This window comes from Gorilla gorilla, chromosome 18, assembly GCF_029281585.2.
Source record: "Gorilla gorilla gorilla isolate KB3781 chromosome 18, NHGRI_mGorGor1-v2.1_pri, whole genome shotgun sequence".
Lineage (NCBI taxonomy): Eukaryota > Metazoa > Chordata > Mammalia > Primates > Hominidae > Gorilla > Gorilla gorilla.
Window position 1 is genome coordinate 24,745,140 of NC_073242.2, and position 19,263 is coordinate 24,764,402.

The following is a 19,263-nucleotide window of genomic DNA, read 5'->3' on the forward strand; positions in this document are numbered from 1 at the left end:
CACGATTTAAATTGGCTTTACTCTCTTGCCCTCAGGCAGAATAAACTCAGTGATAAGAAACAGAGTGATAAGAAATGACTCTGGAGGCTAGGCGCAGTGGCTAACGCCTTTAATCCTAAAACTTCGGGAGGCTGAGGCAGGCTGCCTGAGTCAGGAGCTGCAGACCAGCCTAGGCAACATAGTGACTCTATCTCTACTAAGAATACAAAAATTAGCCAGGCGTGGTGGCACGTGCCTGTAATCCCAGCTACTCAGGAGGCTGAGGCAGGAGAATCGCTAGAACCCGGGAGGCGGAGGTTGCAGTGAGCCGAGTTCGCACCACTGCACTCCAGCCTGGGTGACAGAGCAAGACTCCGTCTCAAAAAAAAAAAAAAAAAAAAGAAAAAGAAAAAGAAAAAGAAAGAAATGGCTCTGGAGTCAAATCAGACTCTGAATCTCTGGCCTAGATGCTCACAGGTACACTTTACTAAGCAATGTTTCCTCCACTGTGAAATGGGAATAATCATAACCATAAAATAATAATAATAATAATGATACCACCACCATAGTGATTGTTTAGGAACCCCATGTTATGTACTTCATTTAATGTGTTTGGTGGCACCTAGTGAGGGTTCATGGAGTGTTAGCTATTCTGAGAATTACAACAAATAATAACAACCTTCAGATAAATCCCAAGTCTTATCTAAGAATGACCTTTCCAAACTTATCAAGCTGTTGTAGCTTCTCTCTGGAAAAAGTGGCTGTTGAGCCCAGACCACAGGAAGACAAAAAGCTAGTCAGACTTAGAGCAGGAGTAGCGCAGGATGTTCAGTGAAAACACAGGATTGGTTGTGATAACACCGTGTGGGATGGCACCAAAGAGAATCACAGGCAAACAATAAACAGAAACTCAGGGACAGAATATGTGGAGAGTTAGTGAACCCTGCATCAGAAGCTAACGTCTTAAGCTGCTGGGCTTCCCACCACTGCTAATGAGGCTACAGAAACACCTGCACCAGCAGAGCTCAGCTGAACATTCATAGATGAGCAAAAGCAAGTCCCCAGGTATAAACCACATATCCTAGGATGGACTTCATCCAAGGTATTGAGGATCTCAGATCTTGGTTAATGTGGCCATTATTTATGGAGCTCACGCTAAATGTCAAGAAATGGGAAGGAATAAAAAGGAGGGACAAATGACACACAGTCCCCACCTTTGGGAGCTCATGGGAAAGACAGAGATGTCAACAGTCATCCTTGAGGAGAGCTCTATGGGGGCACAGATAGAAGAGCAATGAGCTGTGTGGCCAGGAAAGCAGGGAAACAGTCCAAGTGGACCTCAGATAAGTCAGGACAACTAAAGAGCATGGGGAGAAGGGTTTGGGGAAGAGTGTGTACTCAGTAGGGGATAGAACAGGAGGTGGCTGCAAAGAAAGGTTTTGCCTGCCATGGAACTAGGGAGCAACAGAGAACCACTGATGGTTTTTCTTTTTTCTTTTTGAGACAGAGGCTTGCTCTGTGTGCTAGGCTGGAGTGCAGTGGCGCGATCTCGGCTAACTGCAACCTCCGCCTCCTGGGTTCAAGCAATTCTCCTGCCTCAGCCTCTGGAGTAGCTGGGATTACAGGTGCCCACCATCACGCCCAGCTAATTTTTTTTGTATTTTTAGTAGAGACGGAGTTTCACCATGTTGGCCAGGTTGGTCTCGAACTCCTGACCTCAGGTCATCTGCCCGCCTCTGCGTCCCAAAGTGCTGGGATTACAGGCGTGAGCCACCGCGCCTGGCCTGATAGTTTTTCAATACTCGAACGGCATTAAAAAACAGACAGGGCCTCCCTGACTTGCCCACACTGGACGCGAATCCCAGTGCACTGGATGCTTTTCACGAAGGACAGCAGGTCAGTTCTAAGATCCACCAATGTCTTCCTGGTTTGGGGGCCCTGGCTCTGGCTTAGGCCGTTCCATGGGGCGAGTGGGCAACAATGTGACTTCCTTCATCAACCACATCTCAAATGTGCTGATACAGGGAACAGATAAGGGGGAAGAGTTCCCTAACTGTGAAATCAAGGACACTGAAGCATGTGTGGTCTTCATAGAACCACTGAATGAGACATTTCAACATAGTCAAACCGCACCTATGGCCAAGCCTAGAGAAGATCCAATTATGGAACTAGAAACTGAGGTATCTCAACTGAAAGGAAACAATAATAGTCTTGAGGCAGAAATAAAATATCAAAAGATAACTGAAGAGCAGTTGCACAGTAAGATGCAACTACTTCGGTCTTTACAAGACCAGAAACAGGAAATGGATGATTTTAAATGCCAGCAAGAGCAAATGGATATCACACACACCCAGCACTTTTCAGCCAAAGATGAAGAAATTAAGAACTTGCAAAATGCAAAACAACAAATCAAAACCAACCTGTGTGGAAAACGAGACGACATTCAAACAGACCACGATGTTTTTCAAACAACAGAAGCTGAGTGTCTTCATACAGAAGATGGAACTGAAAAGCCTGATTCATGTAAACTGGAAACTGAAAGATTAGTGAAAGGAACAAAAGAACAAGAACTGGAGATTAAAGTTCTACATGACAAGAATATGACTTTAACTAAACAGATGGATGAGCCGTCCATCAATGAGGTGGGCAAACTCACTCACATCATCCAGCGGAAGATGTGGAGGTGCCGGGCCTTCAGGCTAGAACGGCTTCAGCCTCTGACACCAAGGGTGTTGCTCACTTTCAGCAGCAACTGCAAGCACCTGCTTTGGAAACAGAAGAACTATCAGCTGTTTGGAAAGAGGTAGCTAGGGAAAACAGCTATCTAGAAAGAGAGTATCACCATGGAATGGATGTAACTGCTGACAACGAAGGAGGCCTGTGTGAGCTACAAGAGGAAAATAAAAAATCACCCACTAGTAGTGGTCAGGAGAGGTTTATAGACAATGTTCTGAAGTCATCACATCTCAATCAAGAAAAAGATATTGAAACAGACGCATTAAGTCAGAAATGTCAGCCTTTAGTGACAATTCTGCAAACATCCAGCACTGGTCATAACATTGGAACTGTTACTAACAATCAGTATGAGGGGCTTCCACAAGAACTCAATATCTTAAAACAGCCAGTTAAGAAAGTGGACGCGTGGAAAGAGAAGCTGGTGACCACAGTGCAAAATATGCAGCAGGGAGCAGCCCAATCCCAAGAGGAACTTTGTCAACTTCAGGCAAAGCTTTTAATTGACAGTGATGACGATTCTCAGTGTCAGATGAACCACAGAGATCTGATCCAAAAATACGAAGGGAGTGAAACTCAACTCAAAAACCTGGGGCAGGAGTTAGCACACACGCAGCACAGCATCACGCAGCTCTGTGACGGCAAAGACAGTCTCTTCCCACAGCTGGATATTTTACCCCAGCTCCCCAGAGAAGCACTTTCTTCACACACCGCAGACTCTCTTCATGCAAATGAGTCTGCTCTATCAAGTGAGTCTTCTAAATTGCTCCAGCAAGGGATCGAGAAGCTGAGAAAATCACTGCAGGAAAAAGATGCGACCATTAGATCCCTCCAAGGAGACAATCAAAGACTGTCTGATTCCATTGCTGCCATCTCAGAACGAGAAAGAAAAGAACACGAGCAAATGCATTCAGAAATTCAGCAGCTGAAGGAGAAACAAAATGCCTTAGACAGGTTACTTCGGGGAAAAAACCTTTTCATCAGAACCAAAAATAGTCTAATACATTCGTTGAGAGAAAATCTCACTAAAAAAATGAATAAAAATGAACTTTTGAGGCAGGCAGTGAGAAATCTGAAGAAGAGAATATCAGTTTTAGAAATGGATACGGGTGAACTAAAACAGGACAATGAAAAAATCACAGGAACATCCAGGGAAAAGAAAATAGAATATCAGGAGCAACAAATCAAAGAACTTGAAAACCAAAATGTGGTCCTACAGGAAAGGCTGGATAGTTTCCAAAGGAAATGCATACAGTTAGCCAGCAGCACAGAAGGAAAAGTCCACAAACTCCTAATGAGAAACCTCTTCATTAGTTATCTCCACACACCAAAACACAAACAACATGAAGTGTTACAAGCAATGGGAAGCATCCTGGGTATCACAAGGGAGGAAATGGAGCCGCTGTTTCAGGAAGAGCATGAAACTGCTACCAGGTGGACGACTGGGTGGCTTGAAGGAGGATCAAAAAGTGTCCCTAAAACACCACTGGGGCTGCATCAGCAACCTGCCCTTAATGGTTCTTTTTCAGAACTTTTTGTTAAATTTCTTAAAACAGAATCTCTTCCATCTACTCTTCCAACAAGTCTTCCTCCTCATAATTCTCCAGGAAAGATCAAACTCGCTAAAAATGTACAACAAAGTTTAGGAAACACCCCAGCATCCATACCCAGAGGAGCAGATGCCAGTCCCTGCCCCTCTGCTCTCTCTTAGGAGCCTGGCTGGACTTGGGCCTGGTGGGTCGGGGCATCATCTGTCAAATGCTGCTGCAGAGGCTTTGCCCGCATCTGCACCTCCGCTGATGTCACCTGGCCAGAGTGCAGGAGCTGGGCTGATAGGCTGTCAAGGCAAGAGATGATTCTCAGAGACTATGAAAGATCAAGCCATGCTGTGTATCTACTTTATCACTAATGGCCTTTTGGAAACAGTCATTTCATTTTCAGTCATACTTTCTTTAAATTTAATAAAACTATTCCAGGGAAAATTTTTAAGAGTCTCTGAAGGACTGGCTGGGTGTGGTGGCTTATGCCTGTAATCCCAGCACTTTGGGAGACCGAGACGGGTGGATCCCCTGAGGTCAGGAATTCAAATCCCGTCTGGCCAACATGGTGAAATCCTGTCTCTACTAAAAATACAAAAATTAGCTGGGTATGGTGGTGTATGCCTGTAATTCCAGCTACTCGGGAGGCCGAGGCAGGAGAATTGCTTGAACCTGGGAGGCAGAGGTTGCAGTGACCTGAGATCGTGCCACTGCACTCCAGCCTGAGCGACAGAGCGAGACTCCATCTCAAAAGAAAAAAAAAGAGTCTCTCTGAAGAACTGTAAAGGTATTCACACAAGTTCACACTATGGTTGCTTCTTGTGAGGCTGGGTGTTGGCCAGACTGAGGTTGTGTTTGAGGGATAGTTGAAGTAGTTTTATAATGCTTTCAGTGTTTTATAAGGAGCAGGTATTTTTGTATGCCTTCGGTAATTAAAATATTCACGTGTGTTAAGGATCAAATATTGTAAAATACACGAGTGTATAGTTGGTATATAAGAAAAACAGATGAACAGCAGAAAAGCATAAGTTGCATAAAAATTAAAAAATTTAAAGTTCAGCATGAAGTGACTCACACCTATAATTCCAGCACTTTGGGAGGCTGAGGAGGTTGGATAGCTTGAGCTCAGGATTTCAAGAACAACCTGCGCAACATGAAGAAACCCTGTTTCCAAAAAAAAAAAAAAAAAAAAAACAGAAAAATTAGCTAGGTGTGCTGGTGGGCACCTGTAGTCCCAGTTACTCAGGAGGCTGAGGTGGGAAGGTCAAATGAGGCTGGGAGGTCTGGGTTGCCATGAGCCGTGATCACAACACTGCAATCCAGCCTGGGCAACACGGTGACAGCCTGTCTCAAGAAACAAAGATAAAAAAAAAAAAGTAGAAGTTCTGTTTTTTGGCTATGTCCTACTCTTTTCCATTTCCCAGAAAACTATTATTAATCTGTATTTTTTCCAGATCTTTTAAAAATATGTGCATGTCTGTATTAATGATAGTATATTATTCTCTGATATGCTTTCTAAAAAAAATCACTACATTTTGGAGATCTCTTAAAATGTGAATGACTCCATTTTATTCCTTTTAAAAGTAGAATTTCTTCCTATAGATATCCTCCAATTCATTTCAACAGCTCCTATTCATCAGCGTTTGAGCAGTTTGTGCCCCAAATGCTATCAAATGTCCGTGGTCAGCTCCCTTGAGATCAATTTCCTTAAGGGCCCCTCCAAATCTTTATCACTTTCCTCAGGCATGATCATGCCTTCTACCCTCTTGCAGACATTAAAGACCAGCAGTCAAGACCCCCATACCCCCTTGCCTATATCCCACCATCCTCTCTTCATTCATCTATACTCCTTCCCTTTTGTTTCAGAGGAAAGGGATCCAGCTTTGCAGTTGAAGGCTAACAGTCCCCTGGGCATTACCCATTCAGACTTCTTCAAAGACCTCATTCTACTGATCTCCCATTCTGCTTTGTCTTTCATCTGTCTCTATCCCTAAGCACACAAGTATGTCCATTTTTCCTGGCACATCACATTCTCCTTTCTGCTCCTCCAGCAACCAGCCACTTTATCTGTCTACCTTTCACAGCCAAGCCTCTGAAAGATCACCATCTCGTTGTTCATTGACTTGTTTTTGAAAGCTCTACAAAATCTTGTCTCACTCATGCCCCAGCTATTTTCTTTTAAATCCAATGCATACTGTTTACTTAACCTTTCCGTAGTGCCTGATAAATATGAAACACCACATCTTCATTCTTTACATTTTCTCTGCATTCTTCATTTTTAATGATACCACTCTCCCTCCTAATGTTAGAACCTTCTTTCTTAGTCTGTTTGTGGCTTCTTGTTCTGACACTTTTTTTTTTTTTTTGGAGACGGAGTTTTGCTCTTACTGCCCACGCTGGTGTGCAGTGGCGCAATCTCGGCTCCCTGCAACCTCTGCCTCCCGGGTTCAAGCGATTCTCCTGCCTCAACCTCCTGGGTAGCTGGGACTACAGGCGCCCACCACCACGCCCAGCTAATTTTTTGTATTTTTAATAGAGATGGGGTTTCACCATGTTGGCCAGGCTGGTCTCGAACTCCTGACCTCCTGACCTCAGGTGATCCGCCTGCCTTGGCCTCCCGAAGTGTTGGGATTACAGGTGTGAGCCACCGCACCCGGCCATTCTGACACTTCTTAAATGTGAATATTCTCCAAGATACCATCATCAGCTAACAGGATCTTCTTACTCTGCTTGCAGTCTCAGGACAAACTTATCTACTCCCGTGATTCAACTTTCACTGGTATGCCAGTGACTTCTGAATGTCTATGTCTAACCTCATCCTTCTCCTGATTCCACGCTGGTTTATCTAATTGTTTGCTGGATACTTCTATCAGGATGTCCATGGGCTTCTCAAAATCAACATGTCTAAAAAGAAACTCAATATATTCCATTATATCCTTATCACCCAAGGATGAGCCCTCAGAATCATGATTGATCTCTCTCTCTCTCATCCACTGCATATCCAATGAACGAACAGATATTTTCTAATTCTTTCCTTTTTTCTCCTGTTCCCATGGCAGTGATCCATTCCTTCCTGTCCCCTGTACCAACTGGTACAGCTGACTCCCTGCTGATCTTGCTGGTTCCACCACTGGCCCCATCTTGAGTCCGTTCACATTGCTGTGAGGGTCCACTTCCTAGGATGAAAATCTGATAATGTTACTTCCCTGCTTAAAATTATATGAAGTTCCCACTGCCTGGAGTCCAACTTTAACAGGATATTTGAGGCCTTGCCTTTTTATCCTTGCTCTTTACTAGGGACCTACAGACTGGTCTCCCCTCAGCCACATCTGACAGTTTCTTTCTTTCTTTTTTTTTTTTTTCTCATTTTTTTGAGACAGATTCTCTATCACCCAACCTGGAGTGCAGTGGCATGATCTTGGCTCACTGCAACCTCCACCTCCTGGGTTTAAGCGATTCTCACGCCTTAGCTTTTCAAGTAGCTGAGACTACAGGCATATGCCACTATGCCTGACTAATTTTTGTATTTTTAGTAGAGACAAGGTTTCACCATGTTGCCCAGACTGGTCTTGAACTCCTGGCCTCAAGTGAACTGCCCACCTCAGCCTCCCAAAGTGCTGGGGGATTACAGGCATGCCACCATGCCAGGCCTGAAAATTTACTGACAGGTTCTTAATAGACATTTGTTGACTGGAATTGGTAATTGAATAATTCAATTCATAACTAAACAATTCCATAACAATTAAATAAACAAATGACACATACAGAAAACTCATATAAAGAAATACAAATATAAGGACACATTCATTTCCATCTTAATGAAAAAAATTTAAATAGCTAGCAAATTTTTAAAACATACGTAAGCAACTAAGGTGGTGGCAAAAGGCGATACTCATCATGTCGTGTATAATGACATGCATTATATATAGTGCAGCATCGCTTTCTGGAGAATAAATTAAATGATAGCATTATCATCTTAGGAAATTTGGAATTACTGTCAAAAATAAATATTAATTTCCTATAAATGTAGGAATTCTAAACTCTACAGAATTCATTGGAAAAAAATAATTTAGGATAGAACAGATATAATTGTAACAATGGTGACTACCACATCAGACAGAAGTGACAGCTAGATGACAAAAGGGATAAATCCAGCTCAAACCAGCAAAGCCAGCTGGATGACAATTATGAGTGCAGGTGAGAAACAATGAGCACCTGATGAAGGTAACAGGAAGGACAGCCACAGAGAAGGAGAGACCGAGTCAAAAGATAACCAAGGAGGTAGCACTGCCAGATCACAGTAATAGCCAGGGTATAGAAGACAGAGGAGAGGCTGGGTGCAGTGGCTCATGCCTATAATCCCAGCTCTTTGGGAGGCCGAGGTGGGCGGATCATGAGGTCAACAGATCTAAACCATCCTGGCCAACATGGTGAAACCCTGTCTCTACTAAAAATACAAAAATTAGCTGGGTGTGGTGGCGTGCGCCTGTAATCCCAGCTACTTGGGAGGCTGAGGCAGGAGAATTGCTTGAACCCAGGAGGTGGAGGTTGCAGTGAGCCGAGATCGCACCACTGCACTCCAGCCTGGCGACAGAGCAAGACTCTGTCTAAAAAAAAAAAAAAAAAAAGAGGAGAAACAGGGGGACTGCCAAGTGTATGGTGAGTAACATGAGGGCATTCAATACCTTAGGGCAGGGGTCAGAATACTTCTTATTAAGGGCCAGAGAGTAAATACTATAGGACCTGTGAGTTGTATGGATCACTATTCCAACTAGGCAACCCTATTGCTGTAGTGTGTGGCTGTGTTCCAACAAACCTTTTGTATAAAACATGCAATGGGCTGGATTTACCCTGCAGGCCAAAGTTTGGTGCCTTATGGACTAGAGGACAGGGGGAAACGAAGCCAATTTGAGGATGAAGTTCATGGGTTCAATTTCATTTTATTTTGAATTTTTTTAATAATAAAATGAAAGAATGGAGATGAAATCTCCCTCTGTTGCTCAGGCTGGTTGTGAACTCCTGGGCCCAAGCGATTGTCCCGCCTATGAGTTCAAGTTTAGCAGGCCATGTCAGCAGAGACATTCAAGATGGAGATGGCAGCATCACTAGGGATAAAGAGATGCCAGCACTGGAAGCATAAAACAGAGTCATCAATCATGAGGTGACAGTTATGGAGCTGAGATGACCCAGGGAAAAGATCTCAAAAGAGAGGAGACAAAGGACATCTTTCTGTCCCAATATAAGGACAGATACCTAATGTTACTTCGGATCACTATGGCCCTGGAAAGGTAGAAAGATTACAATCTAACCTTTTTTTTTTTTTTTTTTTTTGAGATGGAGTCTTGCTCTGTCACCCAGGCTGGAGTGCAGTGGTGCAGTGGCGCGATCTTGGCTTACTGCACGCTCCACCTCCCGGGTTCATGCCATTCTCCTGCCTCAGCCTCCCCAGCAGCTGGGACTACAGGCGCCCACCACCATGCCTGGCTAATTTTTTTTTTTGTATTTTTTTTAGTAGAGATGGGGTTTCACTGTGTTAGCCAGGATGGTCTCGATCTCCTGACCTCGTGATCTGCCCGCCTTGGCCTCCCAAAGTGCTGGGATTACAGGCGTGAGCCACCACACTCAGCTACAATCTAACCTTTTTAAACTCCTACTTTTACTATATCTCTATCTATCTATCTATCTATCTATCTATCTATCTATCTATCTGTCTGTCTATCTATAGAGAGAGGTGGGGTCTCGCTATATTGACCAGGCTAGTCTCAAACTCCTGGCCTCAAGTGATCCTCCCATCTTGGCCTCCCAGCATGCTAGGATTACAGGCATGAGCCACAGTGCCTGGCCACTAAACTACTTTTAAGGAGGGCTCCTATTTTTAAAGTGGGGCTTTCATTCCCTTTTCCAAGATAACAAAATTTAAAGTTTCAAATTTGTAGATAAGAAGGAAACTTCCCACTGGCCAGAAAATGAGGCAGGTCTAAAATAAAGTGACTATCAAGTTGTCTAGGTTTTGTTTGTTTTTTTGTTTTTTTGAGACGGAGCTTCGCTCTTGTTGCCCAGGCTGGAGTGCAATGGCGTGATCTCGGCTCACTGCAACCTCTGCCTCCTGGGTTCAAGTGATTCTCCTGCCTCAGCCTCCCGAGTAGCTGGGATTACAAGCATGTGCCACCATGCCCTGCTAATTTTTTGTATTTTTAGTAGAAATGGGGTTTCTCCATATCAGCCAGGCTGGTCTCAAACTCCCGACCTCAGGTGATCCACCCGACTTGGCCTGTCTAGGTTTTTTTATTATGAAATATTTTATACACAAAAACCATATAGCATATATATGGGGTGTAATGAATAATTACAAAACATATGTATCCATCCACATCTCAAGAAGTAATTCATTACCAACAACACTGACAACTTTTCATACCATCGGCATTAATCTGCAAACCAGAAGTAAAGCAGGCAGCCTGCAGCCAGATAAAACCTGCAGATTATGTTTTATTTGGCTAATACAGTGAGTTTCTTTTTTCTTTTTGGTTGCCAATATTTAAATATCAAGAAACTTCACATGGAATTCAGCATTCTGGAGTATCATTAAAAATGGAAGATGAGGCTTCACTACTCCCACATTCACCATGACAATACGTGGCCATGTTCCCCTTTGAATGAACAGGTACTCACCAGTTCACTACAGTCCCCCCATTCCCTACTGTCCTATACCTGCCTCCCACTTATTTAGTTTACTGGCCCTGGCACTTGAGTTTGTGACCCCTGCTTATACAATATAACTGTGGTTTCCAACCTTTTGGAATATGGAAAATATTCTTTAAAGTAAAAAAATTTCACAGACTCTCAATAGGTACTTATACTAAGACAGGTCCACAATCCCTATCTACCATTTTGAAATCCAAAAAGCTCTACAAAATACGTTTTTTTTGTAACTTACTTGGCAACAAAAGTTTACCTGAGTTGACATGAAGCTATGTATAATCTTTACGCATCCATGAAGTGTGAAAATATTCATACATTTTGCTATAGTAACAATAATATGTTTGACTATCGGGTGTTGTCCCAGAGCCCAGAGCATTATATAAACACATCATATGTGCATTATTACTTTTAGAAAAATCTGAAACAATCTGAATTCTGAAAGTTATCTGACCTCAAAACTTCCAGATAAGAGACTGTGACTCTATTGTACTTTTAATATCTAACTTTAAGGAAAGACACATACAACAAGCAGAGAGGAGCATGATTTTTTTGAGTCGGAGTCTCACTCTGTCACCCAGGCTGGAGCGCAGTGGCAAGATCTTGGCTCACTGCAACCTCTGCCTCCTGGGTTCAAGCAATTCTTCCACCTCAGCCTCCGGAGGAGCTGGGACTACAGGCACCTGCCACCACACCGGCTCATTTTCGTATTTTTAGTAGAGACGGGGTTTTACCATGTTGGCCAGGCTGGTCTCAAACTCCTGACCTCAAGTGATCCGCTTGCCTCTGCCTCCCAAAGTGGTGGGATTACAGAAGTGAGCCACTGCGCCTGGCCAGCAGTAAGATATTTTAAAATGGATTTGTACTTCATTAATTACTATGGCATCTCCAACATTTGAGAAAGGGAAATAGAATGATATAGGCAAAACATCCTGTTGTCTGACAAAAACATGTGAACTACATAATAAGGCCATGAAAGCTTAGATTGAAAAGAAGCTGCAATGACACAGGATTTCTTTCCACCCCTGCTCTATGCAGAGGTTGATGGAATCCACTCAGACTGAAGGAAAGCACACATTACCTACCCCTTCTCAGAAATACTGTTCAGAGTTCCCCTAGAAAAGGCAGAGTGAAGATCAGTGGGAGGAAAGGGACACAGTGGAGTGGGTGAGGGATGCAGACTGTTACTGCTGGCAACGTAAGGATAAGGTTTGTGATCATCAAATACAGGCAGGGCTGACTCGAGGAAGTGAGATGAGATTCATTCAATGCAGCAGCAGGGGACTGTTCTGGGATCAGCAGGTAGAGACGCATTTTGACTCTGAGAATTCAGCGAGGTAGTGAGTCCTCGACTCCTGGAGAAGGTCATTAGATCTCTGTAATGAGAATTTACAGCTGTTTCAGAATGAGAAACCTGGGTTTGGGTCCATAGCTCTGTCATTTACTAGCTCGATGACCCCTTTAATCGCTGGCATCCTCTGTTAAATCAGGAATAAATAACATCACATCTGAGGCTTGTTGTGAGAAACGAGTGAGATAAATGTATGCAAAGCACCTAGCCCTGCACCTTCATAAGCACAGATGTTTAATAAACATTCATCCTTCCCTGGTGAAGAGGCAGCCCAGTTCCTGTACTCAGAATGACATGAGAGCCACCATTTAGAAGCACTGATACAGCCGGGTGCGGTGGCTCACGCTTATAATCCTAGCACTTTTGGAGGCCAAGGCGGGCGGATCACAAGGTCAGGAGATCAAGACCATCCTGGCTAACACAGTTAAACCCCGTCTCTACTAAAAATACAAAAAATTAGCCGGGTGTGGTGGCGGGCGCCTATAGTCCCAGCTACTCGGGAGGCTGAGGCAGGAGAATGCAACCTGGCACGCAGAGCCTGCAGTGAGCCAAGATCTCACCACTGCACTCCAGCCTGGGCGACAGCCTCCATCTCCAAAAAAAAAAAAAAAAAAAGCCCTGATTCAAGTCTTGCCTCAACCACTTAGTAGCTGCGTAATTTGGCAAGTTACGTTTTCTTCTTTCTAAAGAAAGAAGTGATCATTGTCAGTAGGTGAGAATCAAGCCAGAAGGTTTAACACAGCACTTTGTAAACCAAACCACCACAGAAATGTTGATGAGTATTACTATTAGACCTTTTAAAGATTTCAGTAAAGGGGCTGGGTGCAGTGGCTCACGCCTGTAATTCCAGCACTTTGTGAGGCCGAGGTGGGAGGATCACTTGAGGCCAGGAGTTCGAGACAAGCCTGGCAAACATAGTGAAACCTTGTCTCTAATAAAAATACAAAAACTAGCCGGGCGTCATGGCGGGTGCCTGTAGTGCCAGCTACTTGGGAGGCTGAGGCAGGAGAATCATTTGAACTTGGGCGGTAGAGGTTGCAGTGAGCTGAGATGGCACCACTGCACTCCAGCCTGGGTGACAGAGCGAGACTCCGTCTCAAAAAAAAAAAAAAAAAAAAAAAAAAAGATTTCAGTAAAGGGAATGATGAGCTGCTCTTCAACAAATGCAAATAACTGAAAATGCTGCAAATGTAGTAATATCAGGGTACGTTACACGGAAAAATAAAATAACAGGAACTGTTAATTTCTGAGTCCTTCCAGACAAGCAGTTGCCAACCGGTGACCCACATATTTTGTTTAGTTCCATGGAGTGTAAGGGTAGTTGTTTAATGCAGATTTCAGGCCCTTCTTGAAAATTACAAAGGTGGGCCACACCGGGCCTAGAGCCACTTTGGTAGGTCCTGGTCCTCCAGGTTCCGTGAGATCCTCATCTGGCCCAAGTCACTGATTTTACTAGCTTGGCCCTCTAGGAATTTGGGTTTATATCCTTGGCTTTCTAAAAACAACTATCTGGAAAAGCAGTTGGACCTCCAGAGGAAACTTCGATCACTGAAGAAATCAATACTGCCTGACACACTCCCCACCAGAGCCTAGGCACTATGCTCTCTTAGTTATGTTCCTCAAATTCCTTCTGTTTGACACTTTCTCCTCATACCTTCAAGCTCCTCATCCCAGTGTATTCTTTTCTCCCTATTTGGGTTATCACTTCTCCCAAAATACCAACTGTATCCACTGGATTATCTGCATCTAAGGGTTTTTAAGAAACAGTAACTTATCTTTTAGGCCGGGTGCGGTCGCTCATGCCTGTAATCCCAGCACTTTGGGAGGCCAAGGTGGGCAGATCATGAGGTCAGGAGATCAAGACCATCCTGGCCAACATGGTGAAACCCCGCCTCTACTAAAAATACAAAAATCAGCTGGTGTGGTGGTGCACGCCTGTAGTCCCAGCTACTTGGGAGGCTGAGGCAGCAGAATTGCTTGAACCCGGGAGGTGGAGGCTGAAGTCAGCTGAGATCACTCCACTGCACTCTTAGCCTGGGCGACGGAGCAAGACTCCGTCTTAAAAAAAACAAAACAGTAACTTATCTTTTTTCAGCAGGACTACGAACGAAAGGCCCACCATGACCTTTATTGCTTGCCTGATTACCATCCATTCTCCCTGCCTGCTGGTGACAGTGCCCCAGTTTACCTTAGGGAACCAGCACTCCTCCACCTCAGTCCATATGGCTTGAGTGGTGCTGACTCAAGTCCATTTCTGGGGAAAGGTACAGGACCCAGAATAATTCAGAGCCGATCCTGGTACTCTGTCACAGTGACTGGGAGAAGAGTTTTCTTTCTCTCTGGGACTCGGAAGACTGGGAACTCTCCCAGTGGACTGTCTCTCTTTGGACCTGCCCAAACAGTGAAACCCCTGGATGTAGCCAAATCTGCAGCCACACTACTCTTGGACTCTTGTGATTACTTAGGAGACAACTAATTCCTATCTTTGCTTGAAGAAGTTTTAGGTTTTCTTTATGGCCAAGAGACCTAATCAATACAAGTAGTATTTGAAAGCAGTGTTTAAAGACGGATGACAAAGTCTCTGCTCAGATTTTTCATCTCTGGGTAGCTTTTGTTACCTCCCTCCATCTAATGACAGCTAGGTTTTGTTCAGTGCATTAGCTATCCCTCCATAAGCACACATCTTCCGTATATAAATTATTTTTGTTTGCCTATGTTTCTTTTCAAGCATTCAAGCAGTACCAAAGGAACATGGAGAAGTAGCTGTCTCCAAATCCAAGAGGAAGAAGACTTTTTAAACTTGCACAAGGTGTCTCCCAGTTCTAAATTTCTAAATGTCAAGAACTTGCAGCAGCAGTCAAGTTCCTAGGAATACTGGTTTCTGAGACTGCACCACCTCCGAATTCCCTCGCAGGCGTTCTGAAATTCACTAAGCAAATCCGACTGGCTTTCATATATCCCTTTATTTCTTGCTACCATGCACTTAAAGGACTCCCAACAGCGGGTCAACCCGGAAAGTCTGACAATGCTGCCCCCCACAGCACAGCGCTCGGCACAGCGTTAGGGACAGAAGTCATCGGAGTTTTAGCACAGGGCAGCGGTCCCAGGCTGGCTGTGTCCTCCGGAAGAGAGAGAGAAGGATCGGGTGTAGTCCTCGCAGGGCAATGCTCGCCGGGGTAGGGACAATGGGCGGGGGGCACCCGAGGGGTTGCTACAGAGGAGGCAGCGGCCCGTCCCAGATGGTCTCCAAGGACCAGGGGGCGATTGAGCGGCAGCGGGCGTCGCGCTGGCCTCGGGCTGGTCTGTGGTTCGGTCCGGAGCCGACCGGCCCATAGTCAGGTCGGCCACCTGCTAATGAGGTTGAACTGCTTCTTTAAGGCAGCGGCGGCGGCAGCCCGCGGGGCGCCGCCTGGCAGGCAGGGCTACACCCAGACGGCTCCTACATGGCTTCACAGCTGAGGTGACCGGCGGCTGCGACGGCTGCTGTAGCTACCCGGGCCATTGACCCCGCTCTCTCGCGTCACTTCTGGCGCGCCGTCCACCCGCCATTTTGGCCGACCGTTCGGGGCCGAGGCCAGCCGAGCCGAGTCCAGCTGGACCGATCGGAGCCGAGCCCAGACGAGCCCGATCTGGCAAAGATCGCGAGGACCAGGGCGCAGAGCAGTGGCCTCTGCGTGACTTTGCCCCAGCCCTTGGTACCTCAGGTTCAGCGACGCCATCCACCTGCCCTCTGGCAGATGGTGGCTGAGAGGTCCTTGAAAGAGGCAGAACATATTAGCTATAATAGTCAAATATTTACCACATTGAAATTTAGTGGGATTCTCATGTATTTTAAGGGTCCCCTCCACTCTTCCAAATTCCAAGTCACGTGGTTTTCGTCTCCATCAGATCACTCGTGGTGTGGATCTTCAGGGAAGTTATGGGGAAAGGGAGACCAGCAGCCTGCCCCGTGGGTGGCCATCCTCCTCCCCACGGGAGTGCCAGGCAATCTCCCCAGTGCTGGGGTCCACTCCTGGTAAGTTCATTTTGTTTAGGGTCCAGCTGGGGCCATTGAGCCCCTTGACCGAATGCAAGCAACACTGCGAAGCAAAGCCCAGGGTTGTCAGTTTGGGGTTTTCCATCGAGAGAGAAGTTGAACAACAAATGCCATTCCCTGTCCATTTTATTTTTTTCATCATCAGTGACTAGGTCACTGACTGCCAGGGATGTGCATTTCTTAGGGGTCAGGAGAACAGAGAGCAGCAGCAGGGCAACAGTGCCACAGGAAACATCATTACCCTTGCTAGAACAATTACTGTTAGGACACAGGCAGGGAGCCATTCCTAAATCTTCCTGGGGTGATGCGTGATGGTCTCCTTCCTTGCCACAAACAACATAAAGGATTGTTCCCATGACTGTGCTGGGGGCACACTTTCCTAACAGTGTCTCTATGGCTGTCCCAAGCAGCTAGTGATGGTCACAAGGCTAGACGCAGTGACCAAAAAGTTCTAACCCGAACATCAGTGAGTAGAACTCAAGCACCCACCGGTTAGGATGTTGTGTTGCTGCTGCCCCCAGGTGGGAGCCTCAGAGACCACGTGGCGGACACACAGGCCACACCTGATGGCACCTCCCAGGTTCAAGTGTGGCAAAAAAGAGAGCTCTGCTAATAAACTGTGCAACTTCCATTCAACTCCTGGGATTCATTCTGATTGGAACAACCTGGTTAGCCCTTCCCCCAATCCCCACCACCCTCTGAAGCATGACAAGGTGATTTTGGGTGCCAATTGGCCAGACCTTGGCAAGTTTCCACCCCTAGAGTCAGGCAAGGAGCCTTGCTTTTTTTTCTTTTTCTTTTTTTTTTTTTCGAGACAGACTTTCGCTCTTGTCGCCCAGGTTGGAGTGCAGTGGCACGATCTCGGCTCACTGCAACCTCTGCCTCCTGGGTTCAAGCGATTCTTCTGCCTCAGCCTCCCGAGTAGCTGGGATTACAGGCATGCGCCATCATGCCTGGCTAATTTTTATTTTTAGTAGAGATGGGGTTTCACCATGTTGGTCAGGCTGGTCTCGAACTTCTGACCTCAGGTGATCCACTTGCCCCGGCCTCCCAAAGTACTGGGATTACAGGCATGAGCCACCATGCCGGCTTTTTGTTTGTTTTTTGAGACGGAGTTTTGCTCTTGTCCCCTAAGCTGGAGTTCAATGGCACGATCTCAGCTCACTGCAACCTCCACCTCCCGGGTTCAAGTGATTCTCCTGCCTCAACCTCCCTAGTAGCTGGGATTATAGGCGCCTGCCACCATGCCCGGCTAATTTTTGTATTTTTAGTAGAGACGAGGTTTCACCATGTTGGCCAGGCTGGTCTCAAACTCTTGACCTCAGATGATCCACCCACCTCGGCCTCCCAAAATGCTGGGATTACAGGCGTGAGCCACCGCACCCAGCCCACTCTAGCTATTTTTTATAGAAGAAAGAGATACTGGAGAGCCAAAGTAACAATTGTCCATTGTAGCCTTTTGGGGAGAGATTCCATGGTGAATGCCTAACTTTTGGCCCACAATATTAATGTCCAAGAGCTTTTACACTTCCACAACTCTTCTCCTGACTTTGTCAAAAGATGCAGTCTAGTTGGCAGTGAACTTTCTCTGGCTGGGATATGGCTCAAAGACTACCCCAGCATTGTCTCTTGCATTAAGGTATCATTTAGCCTGAGATGGCTAAGCTTGCAATCTCCGGACTCCACTCTGTCATAAACTTTCAGATCCTCAACCAGGAACTTACATGGAATGAGCTGGCCCTGGAGGTCAGCTGGAAGATGACCAAATTCCTCTGAATCACCAGCTATTTTGAATCAAAGGCTCATCCAACAACAAAAGTGTATAAACCCATCTGCCTCCGCCTTCTTCCAGTCACCCCCAGTCTCACTGTCCAGACCTGTGGGATTAACACCGTATAGTACTTGCTATTAACACTTACTATCCACTAACACCCGTGGAATGTGGACACTGCTAAGCTGGGAGACGATGCTTGTGCAATAGTTTGTATTACCCTTTTGGCAAAGGACCACTCCAAGAAAATGGTGTATTTCATCCCATCAGCACTCCCCCTGGCAAAGCTCTCCACCCTTAGTCATTCCCCTCTTGTCATTTCTACTGTGGCTATCAATGAGATCTTGTGCCTCCATTAGAATACTGAGCTAGCATTTGATATTTGACCTCACTCCAAGGTGTGTATTCTGGGTTTCTGTTGTTTATTTTCTTTTTAAAAAAATGAGTGCAATTCAAAGTTCTTAAAGTATATCTGTTTCCTGCTTCCAACAACTGACAGATAACAAAATGGAATATACAAACACATTTTTAATTTATAATGTATATTAAACATTATTATACAACTTACAAGGGTTGCTTCTGGCTGGATTCTCTGCCCATCGCCCGAACACTGAGGATTCTGCTAGTTGTTCTGCCCTGAATTAATTATAGCTATAAAATTTCATCACCAGCAAGAAACCAGGCGACTTCCCCAGTACATCTTGAATTTATACATATATTTTGTACTAGATTTAGTACAAAACAAATCCAGAACATCTTGAATATGCCTCATAATGAAACAGACAGACGTGAACCCACTCCCACGTGAGAAACTGAGGATGTGTCTATGTGCTCCTTCCCTGCCTCTCCCTCCCCCTCTTGTGTGCTACCCTCCCGGCTCCCTAAAGATCACCAATATCCTGATTCTTTTTTTCTCATGTCTTGCCTTTTCTGTACAGTATTTTACCATATATGTATGTTTCTCTAAACAACATTAGTTTTACTTGGTTTGAACTTTACAAAAGTGTTGTTAGACTTCCTTCTTTCACTGAACATCGTGTTTCTGAGATTCAGCCATTGATGCTGCTACCTGGTAGCTCTAGTTCATTTATGATCACTGCTACATGGCTTCCTATTGTATTACTTTTCCACACACTACTTCCCTCACTACATTTCT